The following is a 16,759-nucleotide window of genomic DNA, read 5'->3' as shown; positions in this document are numbered from 1 at the left end:
AGGCAACTAGAGCTGGGCTTTTCTTAATGTGGAGACAGTGTCAAGATCCGAGTTTAGCCTCTTGCCACAGGCTGAAATATTGATACCTTCTGCTCTGGGAAGAGATCCTCTGAAAGTGAAGGGAAAGACTGCATTCAGATTTGCTACAGATCGAACTTTCAATATTCCCCCAAACACACACACACATGCACACACGCGTGCACACACACACACACTCCTCTACCACCACTACCACCACAAAAATCCCCGGGGAATCTTTTCTGCATCCAATGTGTGTCCCCCTGCAAAAGTTACATGCTGAAGTATGAAGTTTTTGAAAATAGCATCCTTGTAGATACAATGAGCCATACTAGAGGTCATCAAGTGCAACTGAACTCTGGGCTTGTTTGGAAATAGCATCCTCGTAGATGTAATTAGCTGTCCTGGAACATGTAAGATGAGGTCATACTAAAGCAGGGTGGGCCCCCAGTCCAATATGATTGGTGACCTCATTGAAGGGGGATAATCTGGCCGGGCGCAGTGGCTCACACCTGTAACCCCAGCACTTTGGGAGGCCGAGGTGGGCGGATCACCTGAGGTCAGGAATTCGAGACCAGCCTGGCCAACATGGTGAAATCTTGTCTCTACTACAAATACAAAAATTAGCCAAGTGGTGGTACGCACCTGTAATCCCAGTTACTCGGGAGGCTGAAGCAGGAGAATCACTTGAACCCAGGAGGTGGAGTTTGCAGTGAGCCGAGATCACGCCACTGCACTCCAGTCTGGGCAATAAAGTGAGACTCCATCTCAAAAAATAAAAATAAAAAAGGGGAAAATCTGGACACATATGAATAGAGGGAAGAGGATATCATGCCACAGGGAAAATGCCACTTACTAACCAAAGCACACGTAAAGCAAGTGGAAGTTAATAGAGAGGAATGAAACTGATTCTCCCTCACAGTCTTCAGAAGGAATTACACCTGCCAACACCTTGATTTTGGACTTATTAGCCTTCAGAACTGTGAGACAGTAAGTTTCTGTTGCATAAGCTGTCTGTTTTGTGGTACATTGTTATGGCAGTCCCAGGAAGCTAATACAATGTGTTAGTATCAGATTTGACAGAGATAATTAGTGGTCTAGAAGACAAGTAAAGAGAAGTCATCCAAGGAGAATTAGAGAAAAAAGACTAAAATCATAAAAGAGGACAAGGGACTGAGGATGAAAAGGGCTAACACTTGTTACTGGCTCCCCAAAAGGAGAAAAGAGACTGTGGACCAGATGTAGTATGTTTTATTAGGTTGATGCAAAAGTAATTGTGGTTTTTGCCAGGAAAAATAATGCAAAAACTGCAATTACTTTTGCACCAACCTAATGTAAGATTGCTACTAGGATGCTTCTTTTTATAACTTTTTTTCAATTGAGACAGTTTCACTCTTGTTGCCCAGGCTGGAATGCAGTGGCACAATCTTAGCTCACTGCAACCTCCACCTCCCAGGTTCAAGTGATTCTCCTGCCTCAGCCTCCCAAGTCGCTGGAATCACAGGTGCCCGCCACCACGCCCAGCTAATTTTTTTGTATTTTTAGTAGAGACGGGGTTTCACCATGTTGGCCAGGCTGGTCTCGAACGTCTGACCTCAGGTGATCCACCCGCCTCTGCCTCCCAAAGTGCTGGGATTACAGGCATGAGCTACTGTGCCTGACCTGGATGTTTCTATTAACCAATTTAAAAAAAATCAGTCTACTAATTAAGAAGCCCAATAAAGTCCAAGAGCATCAATAACGAACCCACACCTAGATACATTACAGGGAAACTTAATGACATTAGAACATAAAGAAATTAGACAAAAGGGAAAATTTTGAAAGCATTCCAGAGTGAGGTTAAGGCAAGGGGAGGGCAATAATTTGTTCAAAAGGTTGTGCCATTATGTTGACAGCTGACCTATCAGATACTACAGAAAGAAGAAACTAAGGCAGTAAACCATGGAAGGTGCCCAAAACAAATAGCTGCCGACTCAAGTCTAACCAGAATAAAATAATCTTTAAGAAATAAGACCAGGCACAGTGGCTCACGCCTGTAATCCCAGCACTTTGGGAGGCCAAAGCAGGTGGATCACGAGGTCAGGAGATTGAGACCATCCTGGCTAACACAGTGAAACCTCGTCTCTACTAAAAATATAAAAAATTAGCCAGGCATGGTGGCAGGTGCCTGTAGTCCCAGCTACTCAGGAGGCTGAGGTAGGAGAATCGCTTGAACCCAGGAGGCGTAGGTTGCAGTGAGCCAAGATCACACCACTGCACTCCAGCCTGGGCAACAGAGTGAGACTCCATCTCAAAAATAAAGTAAGTAAAAATAGATATTTGCAGATAAATGACAAATTTTCCAACAGAGGACTTACACTCTAGGAAATTCTGAAAATTGACCACTGGAGAGAAGGAAAATTATTCCAGGTGAAAATTAAGAGATGCCACAGTGAATTCGAAGAAAAGTTGCTTTATAGAGTCAGTCTTGTGAGACAGAAAATAGAATTAAAATTTTCACAGCTGGCACATAAATCAAAAAAAAGAGAGAAAAAGGACATCAAGAGATCTAATGTTCTTCTCTGGGAAGATGACAGAAGTAAAACTTTGATATGAAATTCTGATACACCCACTGATAGAATTCTGATATAACCATAAAAAAGTTTGCCTGCCAAAGTAGATAAAGAGGAAAAATGTCAAACTAATCCAAAAAATAACAAAGACAGACAGAAATAGGAACCTACAATATATAGGGGAAATAAAAAAGGGATGGTTGATTTAAACTCTTATTAGTAATTACACAAAATAATTGCCTCAGTGGTACAGAGGCAAAGCTGGTGAGACTAAATACAAAAACCAAATACTTGCTCTTTAAAGAGGTAACTAAGAACAAAAAAACAAAAGTTGAAAAACTAAACAACATGCAAATTTGAACCTAAAAAAATCTGGCGTAACTCACCCCAGTTAGAATGGCTATTACTAAAAAAAAATAATAACAACAAATGTTGGCAAGGATGCAGAGAAAAGGCAACTCTTACATTCCACTGGTAGGAATGTAAATTAGCAGAACCACTATGGAAAACGGTATGGCAATTTCTCAAAAAATTAAGAATAGAACTACCATATAACCCAGTAATTCCACGGCTGGGTATATGTATCTTTTAAAAGGGAAATTCAGACGTCAAAGAGATATCTGTACTCCCACGTCTATTGCAGCACTTTTTTTTTCTTTTTTTTTTTTTTTGAGACAGAGTCTCGCTCTGTTACCCAGGCTGGAGTGCAGTGGCTCGATCTCGGCTCACTGCAAGCTCCACCTCCCAGGTTCACGCCATTCTCCTGCCTCAGCCTCCCAAGTAGCTGGGACTACAGACGCCCGCCACCACGCCTGGCTACTTTTTTTTTTTTTTTTTTTTTTTGTATTTTTAGTAGAGACAGGGTTTCACCGTGTTAGCCAGGATGGTTTCGATCTCCTGACCTGGTGATCCACCCACCTCGGCCTCCCAAAGTGCTGGGATTACAGGCATGAGCCACCACGCCCGGGCTGCAGCACTATCACTAATAACCAAGATACAGAAGCAGCCTAAGTGCCCGTCAATAAATGAATGCATAAAGAAAATGTGGTCTATAGACTCAATGGAGTACTAGCCATAAAAAAAAATGAAATCTTGTCATTTGTGGCAACCTGGATGAACGTGGAGGACATGAGGTAAAATAAGGCAGGCACAGAAAGAAAACTACCATATGATCTCATTTATGTGGGGCATCTAAAAAGAACTTATAGAAGTAGAGAGTAGAATAGCGGTTACTACAGGCTGGGGAAGGGATGGGAGAGTAGGGGGAGACCAGGAGCGACTGGTCAACAGGCACACTGACGGTTAGAAAGACAGGTTCTAGCGTTCTCTTACACATGAGGGTAACTAAAGCAAGTAACAGTGTGGTGGATATTTCAAGATAGCTGGAAGATTTTGAGTATCACCACAAAGAAATGATAAATGTCTCAAGAAACGGATATAATCATTATACAATAGATACATCAAAATTGATCATTATACAATGGATACATGTGTCAAAATATCACACCATACCCCATAAATATGTACAATTATGTGTCAATTTAAAAATTTTTTAAATGGGAAATCTGAACAAAATAGCATGTCATGCATGCATAAGGTATTATAACCAACCTTACTCACCAAACTCTATCCATTCCATTTATTGCATGACTTGAATTAGAGGCAAAAGATATTAAATTATTCCAGGTTTAAAAAAAAAATCTGTTGTAACAATATTAATATCAGAAGAGCAGACCCCAAGCCAAAACATTAGTGATAAATCTATATGCTGCATAACCACAGTGCTCAGATTACCAGGAAGAGAGAACAATTATAACCATACATGCAACAATAACATGGCCTTAAAATATACCAATGGTCAGCAGGGCACGGTGGCTCATGCCTATAATCCCAGCACTTCGAGAGGCCAAGTTGGGCGGATCATGAGGTCAGGAGATCTAGACCAGCCTGGCTAACACAGTGAAACCTCGTCTCTACTAAAAATACCAAAAAAAATAAAAAATAAAAAATAAATTAGCCAGGCGTGGTGGCAGGCACCTGTAACCCCAGCTACTCGGGAGGCTGAGGCAGGAGAATGGTGTGAACCTGGGAGGCGGAGGCTGCAGGGAGCCAAGATCGTGCCACTGCACTCCAGCCCAGAACAGAGCAAGACTCCATCTCAAAATAAATAAATATATACACACACACACACGCTTATATGTATGTATATATGTATATGTGTGTGTACGTGTATATGTGTGTACGTGTATATGTGTGTATATGTATATGCATATTTGTATGTATGTATATATGTGTATATGTATATGTGTATATGTGTATATATGTATATGTGCATATGTGTATATGTATATATGTGTATGTGTATATGTGTATATGTATATATGTATGTGTATATGTGTATATATGTACATGTGTATGTATATATGTATATGTGTATTTGTATATGTATATACATGTATATGTGTATATGTATGTCTATACACACACACACACCCCCAATGGTCAGCACCATAAGGAGAATTAGGCAAGTCCCTAATCATAGGATATTTTATAAATTTGTTCTAGTAATTAAATAAACAAGTTAAAAAGAAAATAAAGGGTTTAAAGACAATGGATAAATTTTACCTTGTGGACACAGACCTTTTCATCCAATAAATGGAAAAAACACATTAAGATAGATGAATCATCTACCAATGTCAGCCATACACTGATCCTCAGGGCAAGCTTCAACATATTTCAAATAAGTTACACAGAATATTCTGATCATAGTTTATGTCAGAAATTGACAATGAAATGAAGGACATTCCAAAATTAAGAAACATAACTTCTAAGTAACCTATGAATAAAGAGAAAATATCGAATACAACGTTTTGAACTGAATATTTAATGCTACATATAAAGTGAGTGAAATGCAGCTAAATCAGGACCTAGAAAAATGTGTTACTTCAAAGGTATAAGGAAGGTTGTAAATTCATAAGCTAATTATACATTTAGCTAAAAAGCAAAACATAGCAAAAGAAAGTAGAAAAAATATCAATGAAATAAAAATTAAAATACAAGACTCAGTCAAAAGTAGGTTCTTTGACAATACAAACTGGATAAGCCCCAACAAGTCTGATGAATAAGAAGACACAAGCGACAAATACCAGGAGCAGAAGAGGAGACACCACTGTGTATCCTACAGACATCAAAAATAGAGCCTATTACCATTTTGATGCCAATAAAACTGATATTTTTTTCAAATACATAAATTCTTAGAAAATGACAACTTTCATCTATTTTTTGTGTGTGAAGTTGTGAAAGCTTCGAGGTGGCGGGCGCCTGTAGTCCCAGCTACTCGGGAGGCTGAGGCAGGAGAATGGCGTGAACTCGGGAGGCGGAGCTTGCAGTGAGCTGAGATCCGGCCACTGCACTCCAGCCTGGGCGACAGAGCGAGACTCTGTCTCAACAACAACAACCAAAAAAACATGTGAAATCCTTTCCCCAGAGAAGACTTCAGGCTCAAACGTCTTCATCAGCAAATTATTTCAAAATTTAAATAAAAATGATGTTTTTCCAGAATCTAACAGAGAGAGAGCATGGTGTGGGTATGTGAGAGGGCATAAGCACGTGTGTGTGTGGGAAAGTGAGAGAGAATGCACACAGTCTCAAACTGAGGCATAGGTTGGATAATGAATACAAGTTTACATCATCCTCAGCAAACTAACACAGGAAGAGAAAACCAAACACCACATGTTCTCACACGTAAGTGGGAGTTGAACAATGAGAATACAAACGGACACAGGGAGGGGAACATCACACACCGGGGCCTGTGGCGAGGGCAGGAAAGGGGAGGGAGAGCATTAGGACAACTACCTAATGCATGTAGGGCTTAAAACTTAGATGACCAGTTAATAGGAGCAGCAAACCACTATGCCACATGTATCCCTATGTAACAAACTGGCACATTCAGCCATGTATCCCAGAACTTAGAACAAAACAAAAAACAGGCTTAGTGTAAGAATTTGCATGTTAAGTCCACTTGTGAAAACAAATACAAAAATTTTTTAAAGTCCATTAAGTGTAAGGTCTGTACATTAGATAATGTACTATTAATTTCCTGTTTTTTATATAGTGTGGTTATCAAAAGAGCTTACTTTTATTCTTATTTTTAGAACACAAACCCTGAAGCATTTAGGGTAAAATACTAGGTGTAAATTTGTACAATGTGTACAAATCTTGAACAGATCAGGAAAAATACATAAGTGTAGAGAGACACTAAATAAACCTTTAACATTTGGTGATCCTAAGTAAATGATATATTCTCGAAGCTGTTCTCTAAGGGTAAAATCACATCCATTTTTTTTTAATAGTGTACTAGTTTCCTTGGGCTGGCATGACAACATACCACAAACTAGGTAACTTAAAACGGAAACCTACTGCCTCATGGTTCTGAAGCCTAGATGTTCAAAACCAAAGTGCTGGCAGGGCAGTGCTCTCTCTGAAACCCAGGAGAGCCTCCCTTCCTTGTCTCTCATAGCTTCTGTGGTTTGCTGGCAATCTGTGTCATTCTTTGGTTTGCAGCTATGTAATTCCATTCTGACTGTCACATGCCATTCTGCTTGTCTCTATCTTCATGTGGCCATTTTCTCTAAGACAGAGTTTCACTCTTGTTGCCCAGGCTGGAGTGCGATGGCACAATCTTGGCTCACTGCAACCTCCACCTCCCAGGTTCAAGCAATCCTCCTGCCTCAGCCTCCCGAGTAGCTGAGATTACAGGGCTGTGCCACCACACTTGACTAATTTTTTGTATTTCACCATGTTGGTCAGGCTGGTCTTGAACCTCTAACCTCAGGTGATCCACCCACCTCGGCCTCCCAAAGTGTTAGCATTGCAGGCGTCAGCCACTGTGCCTAGCTTTGTGGCTTTGAGTCTCGCTCTGTCACCCAGGCTAGAGTGCAATGATGTAATCTCGGCTCACTGCAACCTCCGCCTCCTGGGTCAAGCGATTCTCCTGCCTCAGCCTCGTGAGTAGCTGGTATTACAGGCACCTGCTACCACGCCCAGCTGATTTTTGTATTTTCAGTAGAGACAGGGTTTCACCATGTTGGCCAGGCTGGTCTTGAACTCCTGACCTCAGGTGATCCACCCACCTCGGCTTCCCAAAGTGCTGGGGTTACAGGCATGAGCCACCATGCCCAGCCGCATGTGGCCATTTTCATAAGGACACCTGTCGTTAAGTTAGGGGGCCTACCCACTCCAGTATCACCTCATCTTAACTAGTAATCGCTGCAACAACCTTATTTTGTCACCCTATGAAGGAGTTAGGACTTTAGTTTTTGTTTTTGATTTTGTGTGTGTGCGTTTTTAGGGTGGGGACACAACTCAACCCTTAACAGTAAAAACCAACTTTTATTGATATAGAAAGATAGATATTCTTTCTATACATGTTTATTTCATAGTCTAAACAAATGGCATAATTGGAGAAGGGGGATGAAAAGAGGTTGGCTAATGGATACCCAATTACACCTGGGGGTAGGAATGGGCGCACGGTAGGTTGAATATAGTTAATGATATCTTATATATTTTCAAGGGTTTTTCTAACTTTTATTTTAGGTTCAGGGGTACATGTACACCGGTTACATAGGTGAAGTCGTATCACAGGGGTTTGGTGTACAGATTTTTTTCGTCTCCCAGGTACTAAGAATAGGACCCCACAGTTATCTTTTCCTGACCCTCTCCCTCCTCCCACCTGAGGATTCTGAATGTTTCCAACACAAAGAAATGATACGCGTATGAGGAGATGGATATGCTAATTACCCTGATTTAATGATATGTATCCATGTACCAACACATCACTCTGCATCTCATATACACAATTAGTATGAGTCAACTAAAAGTGTGATTTTCTTTTTAAATCACATGCTGGAATTATAGTATCAAAGATGTTGCTGCCCTAGGTCAGAGAGCAAGCTCACAAGAGCAGAGTGGACTTGGGTCCCACCGTTCACGGGCAGGGGCCCCCTTACCTCATTCCTGTCTATGTTCTCCAGCTTCTCCTACATGTTTGTGTCAACAGAGATGAAGAATCTAATAAGAACATTCCCACCCTCGAAGTTCCAAGGTCTCCCTTCGTGACGAGTGTCCCCCACCTGCACTCCCCATTCTTCTCCCAGGTCTCAGGCTCAACTGGGAGGCACCTTATAAATACAGGGCGTTCATCTACCCCACTAACTGGAGAGAAGGAAAACGCTGGGTAAACAGGATGGAGAAGCCTGGCTGTGATTGATCAGGATCAAGAAAGGAGACAGGGGGAAAGGAAGAAAGAAAAAGGAAGACCCAAAGTAACCAAGGAAATCAGCAGATAGAAGAGAACACAGCCCAGCACTACGCGCTAACTCACCGCTCCACGCCTTCCTGGTCTTAATGATTGGCGGCTGGAAGCGGGAGGAAAAGATCCCTGGTGCCATTTGATTGGCCAATGAGTTGCTCCCTTCCCATTGGCTCAGGAGGGCTTTTGATGAACAGATCCAGAAAATATGTGAAGCGAAACTCCCACCGCCCCTTGAGGGCCTGTTCCAGACCTTTGCTCCTGGTGTCCTATAGAGCGGGGGACGTTTCAGGCTGAGGTCCCTATTTAGGATTCCCAGGGCTCCCGGCTGCAGATACGCTCCTCCAGTCTCTCCAAAATGGTTCATTTGGAGAGTTGAGGTGACTCTGTTCATAATTTAAATGCTTAATTCCTTCCTACATCCTAAACTCCTTGAAGAATGTCCATGTGGCACAACATCTTTCTGCGTAACTAAACCTATCATGCAAGAAGAAATTATTAATTATTATTATTATTAGATATGGTCTCACTCTGTGGCCCAGGCTGGAGTGCAGTGGCATCATCTCGGCTCACTGTAACCTCCACCTCCCAGGTTCAAGATATTCTCCTGCCTCAGCCTGCTGAGTAGCTGGGATTACAGGCACCCACCACCACGCCCTGCTAATTTTTGTATTTTTAGTAGAGACAGGGTTTCACCATGTTGGCCAGGCTGGTCTCGAACTCTTGACCTCAAGTGATCTGCCCGCCTCGGCCTCCCAGAGTGCTGGGATTACAGGCGTGAGCCACTGTGCCTGGCCTGCAAGAAGAACTTAATGGATATCGGCTACTCTCTTTCTGCATGGGCAGAACAGGTGCTAAGTTTTTTAGACACGAGGTCAACATTTCACCCTTGGGCATGGTTTTCCTTCTATTCCACCTTCCCTACAACCATTACAGTCATCTTCTGAGTTCGTACCAAACCTCAGTGTCCTAGGAGCTATCCTTTTACAATCACAATTTTACTTCCTCCTTATAAGAATCCTGAGTTCAGTGTTATGAAGGTCGTGATGACCCTGGTTTTGAAATATACACATCAAGGAGTGTAGAAAAACATAATGAAAACTTTAAGGAATTACTGTAATCATAACACAAGTCTCCGTGGTCCAGAACCTACATTGAGAAGTGGACATGATGGGGACCCTTGCAGACTCCTGTAGCCGTAACAGCATACCCGTTCCACCCTCGGATGTTGCCACCAAAGTGAATTTCCAGTTGTGAAGTGAACTTCACTCACTTCAATTTTCTTTTTGTTTTTCCCAGTGATATACCTTCCCCTAAGAGATATGTTTTGTTTTCCTCATTTTCAAATTATAATGTATCATTCTGTGACTTGATTCTTTTGACTGTTTTTGAGAGTAATTAATGGTAATATGTTTTAGCTGCGGTTCCTTTCTAGCCCTTGCCTCACAGTATTTAAATGCATGAGTAGGTCACCATTTCATGACGCATTCTGTCACTGATAGATGGTTGGGTTGTTTCTCAGTTTTTGCCAATATGAGCAAGGCTGTTTTGAACCTTCTTGCATGCATTCGTGAGCCCACAGGCCTCTTGGACTACCTGAGTGGAATGGCTGGGTCCCTGAGGCACAGGTGACTTCAGTTGCCTCTTCACACGTGGTTTCACCAATTATATTAGCATCAGGCCCAGGTCAATATCCCCACAGCTGCACCTCACTGCCTGCTCCCGATGTTGTCGACATTTTAAAGTAGTCCCCAAATATTGGTTGGAAAAAGTATTTTATTGTTTTCATTTGCTTTTATGTGGTTATTAATACACATGAGCATTTTTCTCATGTTTGTGAGCTGTTTGTTGCCTCTTTGGTGAAATGCCTTTTCGTTGTTTTCCTTATATTTCTATGGGTTGTTTTCTGTTTTCATTTGCATGAAGAAGTGCTTGACATATTCTGAAACAGTGGCGTGGTCAATTATGTATTTTCATATATCTCCTCCCAGTTTGTGGTTTGTAGCTTTCGTTATGTAAGAACCATTCACTGAACAGTTTTTATTTTAAATGAAATCAAATTGATCAACATGTACTTCGTGTTTTATAACTGTGAGGGCTTTGTTGACAAAATCATTCCCTGCTCTAACTCATGAAGATATCTGATATTGTCTTTTAAAATAGGATCGAGTTTTGAATTTCACACAGAAATATTAAGTCACTTGTCATGACTTTTCTCTAAGGTAGGGAGAAGGGATCCATTTTTTTTTTTTTTTTTGGTCATTTAAATACAAATGGCACCAGCTCCTTTTAATGAATGGTTCACCTACTCTACTGCCCAGAAATCTGTTATAAACCATCTTTTCATATTTGCCTACATTTGTTTCTGGGTTCTATGTTTTGTGTCACTATGTATTTGCTCATCTATGTGCCAATAAGTCTATTTTTTTTTTTTGAGACGGAGTCTTGCTCTGTCGCCCAGGCTGGAGTGCAGTGGCATGATCTTGGCTCACTGTAACCTCTGCCTCCCAGACTCAAGTAATCCTCCCACCTCAGCCTCCCGAGTAGCTGGGACTACAGGCGCCCGCCACCACGCCCGGCTAATTTTTTGCATTTTTAGTAGAGACAGGGTTTCACCGTGTTAGCCAGGATGGTCTCGATCTCCTGACCTCGTGATCCGCCCGCCTCAGCCTCCCAAAGTGCTGGGATTATAGGCATAAGCCACCGTGCCTGGCCAGCCAATAAGTCTTAATTACCATAGTTTTTAATTAAATCTTCAGAGGGTGGATCCAGGTCAATCAACTTTCCCACCTCTCACCCACCTGTGTCCTTCAGGCATCTCTTGGCTTGTACTAGTCCCTTCTATTTTCCACATACATTTCAGAATTATATTTTGATATGAAAATTTCTATTGGGATTTTATTGTTTTCCTGAATATAAAGGTCTATTTGGGAGCATATTGACATCTTCTTAATAATAATTCCTGTACAAGAATGTAATGTTATCCTTCATTTATAAGGATCTTGTATATGGCAGTAACATTCTATATCACATTCATTAAGGTTTACAATCTCTTATAAGAATTATTTCTAGTTTATATTTTTCTTGGAACCGCACGTGACATCCTTTAAAATTTTAAATTCCAATTAGTTTTTTTTTTTAGAGATACAATCAGATTTGTATGTTGATTTATATTCACCAAATCTGCTTTGAATCCTAACCATTTATCAATAGATTTAAGGGGAGAGAGTTTGCATGGATATTCAAATTATCTCCAACATGATAATTTCGCCTCTTTCTTTCAGATCTGTCTTCATGCCCCAGTGAACAGGTGCACTATGTTGAAACAAGAGTGGGGATGGAGGCCTTGTTTGTCTTGCGTCTTATTGTAAAAGATATTCTTTCATCATTTTCCCATTCATTATGAGATTTTTGGTGGCTTTTGCTTCTTTGGAATGCTTTACTGGGTGAAGGAAATTCTTTTATTTCCTAATTTACAAAGATACATCTAAAAGCATGAAGAGATGTAGACTCTTATATTTCCCCTTTCGTACCTATGAAGATCCCCCTGTTTTTCTTTTTTTTTTTTTTTTTTTTTTTTTCTTTTTTTTTTTTTTTTTGAGACGGAGTCTCACTCTGTAGCCCAGGCTGGAGTGCAGTGGCCGGATCTCAGCTCACTGCAAGCTCTGCCTCCCGGGTTCACGCCATTCTCCGGCCTCAGCCTCCCAAGTAGCTGGGACTACAGGCGCCCACCACCTCGCCCGGCTAGTTTTTTGTATTTCTTAGTAGAGACGGGGTTTCACCTTGTTAGCCAGGATGGTCTCGATCTCCTGACCTCGTGATCCACCCGTCTCGGCCTCCCAAAGTGCTGGGATTACAGGCTTGAGCCACTGTGCCCGGCCCCTGCCCCTGTTTTTCTTTAATCTCTTCAATATGAGGAGCTATATTGGTCAGTCATACCCAGAGCTTTCTCCCTCCTGAGCAAAGCAGATATCTGCACATGGCAGTGAGTTATCAGTCAATCATTAAAGGCCTCCAGGTGATTCCAATAGGCTGCCAAGCCAGGCCCCCTGGGTGAAGGATCTAGGAAGTGTCTCTGCAAATTCTATCACCTGTTAAACATCCCTTCGGTTGCATTCATTCCACAAATATTTATGGCCTCCCTCAGATTTGAAAGGATCCTTGCCAGGTGGTGGTGTAGACTAAACAGCGTATTCCCCTCATGGAGCTTATTGCAGAGATGGTTATCCAAAATGGAGATTATCGGTGGAAAACTTTCCCCCCCGCGCCGCCTAAATCAATTGTTTCGGAGGTTCTTGGTCAGATGCCCCGCGAGCTCCAACATCATAAACGGGGTCTGCACTGTCTTCTAATCAGCAGACCCTGTTCAGTCCTGGGTGGAGGAAGACAACTGGGGCATCTGGGGCAGGAACACACAGGTGCAGCAGTACTCCCCCTCCATCGTGAAGGTCATCAAGAACCCACCTTGGCCAATCAAGAGAGGAATCAGCTGGCTAATCACAGGGCAGGCACTGCCTTTTTCTTCCCGTTTCCTGGCTTGTTTTGCTTTCGACCAGCCAAGGAGACCTGGTGGCAGGGTTGGTGAGTTACCTTTCTGGCCGATTTGCTTCTTTGAATTTTAAGGTCTTTTTTATGACGTTATATTGGTTCTTTAGCTTTCTCTTTGGTTAGGAGCTGGAAATAATATGGTGGGGGAATACAATGACTAAAGGTACTAAGGGCCGGCCAAACTGTTTTACCTTTTTCAAGTTCACATGGGTGAACTTGTGTCATGCTTTTTTTTTTTTTTTTTGCAAACTTATTTAAGGTGACAGATAAAATTGCATGTATTGTGTACAGCATGATGTTCTGAAGTGTATGTGCCTTGTGGGTGGAGTGGTTAAACGTAGCTAACTCATCATCGTAGCCTTATAGATGCCATTCTTCCATGTGATGTATAAAGTGTTAGAGGCAAAAAGAATGTTTTTATTGTAGTTATTATTTTTTATTTACTTTGAGACAGAGTCTCGCTCTGTCGCCCAGGCTGGAGTGCAGTGGCACAATCTCAGCTCACTGCAAGCTCCGCCTCCTGGGTTCACACCATTCTCCTCCTCAGCCTCCCGAGTAGCTGGGACTACAGGCGCCCACCACCACGCCCGGCTAATTTTTTGTATTTTTAATAGAGACAGGGTTTCACTATGTTAGCTAGGCTGGTCTTGATCTCCTGACCTCGTGATCTGCCCACCTCAGCCTCCCAAAGTGCTGGATTTACAGGTGTGAGCCACCGTGCCCGGCCAACTAAGGCAATCTTGTTAACCATATGAGCATGAAAAGAACTGAGCTCTTGGCAAATATGCAAAGGGTGAATTATGGATGCAGAGGCTGAGAACACTGGGGAGAAAGAGAAACAGTGGTCCTGCCCTGATGGACACTTCAATTTAAGGGAGTAATTAGACCTGAAAGTGTATGTCCCATAACTAACAATGTTAATGGGACTGCCTGCTGCAAGGTAAGAGATGGTCATGTGAGTTTAGGAGGACGTCATTCAATGTTGTGAGGTTATTTCCTGTTACCCTGTATGTCAGGTGTTGAATGCCATCCCCTAGTTGGGTTAGGTGGGATGATTTGGGACTTGGCACAGTCCTGCTCACAGCTGTGACTTACTACAATGAGGGCTGCAAAGCAGAATTGGCAAAGCGAAGAGGCACATGGGACAAAATCCAGAGGAAACCAGGCTCCCGAGTGTCCTCTCCCGGCAGAGTCACCCGGGTCATGCGGAATTCCCCCAGCAGCAAGTGGTGAAAAACACACGGGATGTTGTCTGCTGTGGAAGATCATTACAAACTCAGTGCTCGGGTGTGTGTGTGTGTGTGTGTGTGTGAGAGAGAGAGAGAGAGAGAGAGAGAGAGAACTGGTCCCATAGACATCCTCTCCCTAGCATATTCCAAAATATGCATTAAACGGTGCTAAGAAAATTGGCTCACTGCTTAGATGGAAGGAAAATGCAAGCTTCCAGGCTTCTAGAAGGACAGCAAAGCTCTAGCATAAGCCATGTTGTCTGTATAAGCCATACAGGCGCGTGAGCTACTCTTATCAGCTCTGGGAATGGGGGTGGAGGACGCCCTCCACATCCAAGTTCCAGATTCTAGCCAATGGCCAATGCAGCAGGCAGATCCTAAAGAGAGCAGTCTCAGACCTGTCATGTTAACACTCTTCTGTATACCCTGAAATCCTGGCTTCAGCTGACATGATGCCTGTATATACATATATCAGGGTAACTGTCCCATTCATTGCTTTTCATCTTAATAGTGTATTATAAATATCTTTCTGGGTCCAGCAAATACAGACCTAGGACCAGTCTTTATGGCTTCATGTTCCATTTTATTCATGTAACTTTTTTTTTTTCAGAGTTGAGAGATTAAGACATTTCTGAAAAATGAAGTTTTAGGAAAGATTTCTTGGCATGTTTGTGCATTTAGGTCCAGAATACAAAAATAAACATGAGACGAAAAGCTATGGAATGATGACTCTCCGAAGTCCATCTCAGATTTAGGAACTCAAAGGGTACCATTGTTTCACCTTTCCTCCTCAGACCCGATACTGAGCAGAGTAAGAATTCCACACCACCCTCTGTTCAGCGGGATTTTCTAGTTAACCTTCTCATTTGTCTCTCCCCTGCCACCGAGTGGTGGCCTTTCATCTGTCCTCCCACCTCAGTGTGCCCCAGGGTTGCCCTAAAATTGTATACGATTTCTTAAAACTGAGCTCTAGGCTGCCAAAGTTTGCTCGACTTCACCTGACCTAACATTAAAGCAACTCCCTGGGTGCATGTCTGCCTTCTGAAACTCATTGACTTCCTTATTTTTTTCTGCCAGCTCGACCATGCATTTAAAAGCTCCTTTAGGGGAGGAGAGGGAAACAGAGTGACTGCTTACTAGTTACAGGCCCTCCCTTAGGGAAAATGAAAATGTTCCAGAATGATGGTGTCATAGTTTTTACCTTGTTGGGCACTGGGGATTTGCATAGCCCTGCTGCAAAACTCAGGTACCATAGGTATGTGTCAGTAGGCTCATGTTTTTACCCCTTTATTGGGGGATCATGAGTATCTTACCAGGTACTTCATGGCCACGGTGGAGTCCAATCCAACCCAGTGGCTCTATCCTCTAACACAGTACCTGGTATGTGAGGTCTGCAATCTTACTGTGCCTACTTCTGCCCTTCAGGTAGGCATCACTGTTGAGTGTGTCTACAATGCCACTGACTCTCTTGTATTTGGTACATCTTATCACCTTCGCTGGCAGTTTCTTTACGTCCAACAACCTAGTGAAGGTTGAATATATAGTTAGGTTTATTTCGTGATTGGAGATCGAGCAGTCTAGCCTCGAAGTTACCTGCCATTCTCCAACATGCATTTACTCCCCCAAAGGGACTATTTATTCCCTTTTCTCTGCGTCAAAGCATTTGCCGTAAACCCATGGAGACGTTGGCCAGTCAACATCCACTCATATCTGATCAGATCTTCTTTCTCCACCTTCGTCATCAACTGAGTGCCTTGACGGTGTTGGTTCAAGGCTCTGGGATAGATTCTTCAGTCACAACTCTGCCATCTCAACTTCTCATGACCGAGTGTAATGATATCAGGATTAGACTGACATTGAAACTGACAGGTGTAGGAGGCTCACAGGGTTTGGAAATTGGTCAAGGGAAAAGAGAACCAAAGGTGGCAGTGGCACACATGCTTTTGGGTGGCGTTTTCACAGGTTTGTGTGTGGGGCACGTCCCCAGGCTGTCCAGGGGCTACAGTGTGTGGGTCCCTACTCAGAAGGAGAGGAAGATGGGGAACCCCTGCAGAGGTGGGGTAGAATTGGAGAGGCGACCTGTGTGTGTGTCTGTGTGTGTG

General features: G+C 42.6%; 2 protein-coding genes across 4 annotated transcripts in view; one reads left to right on the top strand and one right to left on the bottom strand.

Moving 5' to 3' along the window:
* LOC105488140 (NLR family pyrin domain containing 4) overlaps positions 1-10,247 on the bottom strand; it is a 44,317-nt gene extending 34,070 nt beyond the window's left edge. For 2 of the 3 annotated variants that reach the window (XM_071087961.1, XM_071087962.1), the window contains exon 1: positions 87-105. The gene's annotated coding sequence lies outside the window, so the exon portion shown is untranslated. Of the gene's footprint in view, positions 1-86; positions 106-8,578 lie in introns of those variants that run through there. The other variant, XM_011751969.3, reaches the window with a different exon arrangement.
* Positions 10,248-13,339: 3,092 nt separating this feature from the next.
* LOC105488143 (NLR family pyrin domain containing 11) overlaps positions 13,340-16,759 on the top strand; it is a 38,269-nt gene continuing 34,849 nt past the window's right edge. The window contains exon 1 of the mRNA XM_011751975.2: positions 13,340-13,461. The gene's annotated coding sequence lies outside the window, so the exon portion shown is untranslated. The remainder of the gene's footprint in view (positions 13,462-16,759) is intronic.

Source organism: Macaca nemestrina, chromosome 20, assembly GCF_043159975.1.
Source record: "Macaca nemestrina isolate mMacNem1 chromosome 20, mMacNem.hap1, whole genome shotgun sequence".
NCBI lineage: Eukaryota > Metazoa > Chordata > Mammalia > Primates > Cercopithecidae > Macaca > Macaca nemestrina.
This window is presented reverse-complemented; position numbering and strand designations above follow the sequence as displayed.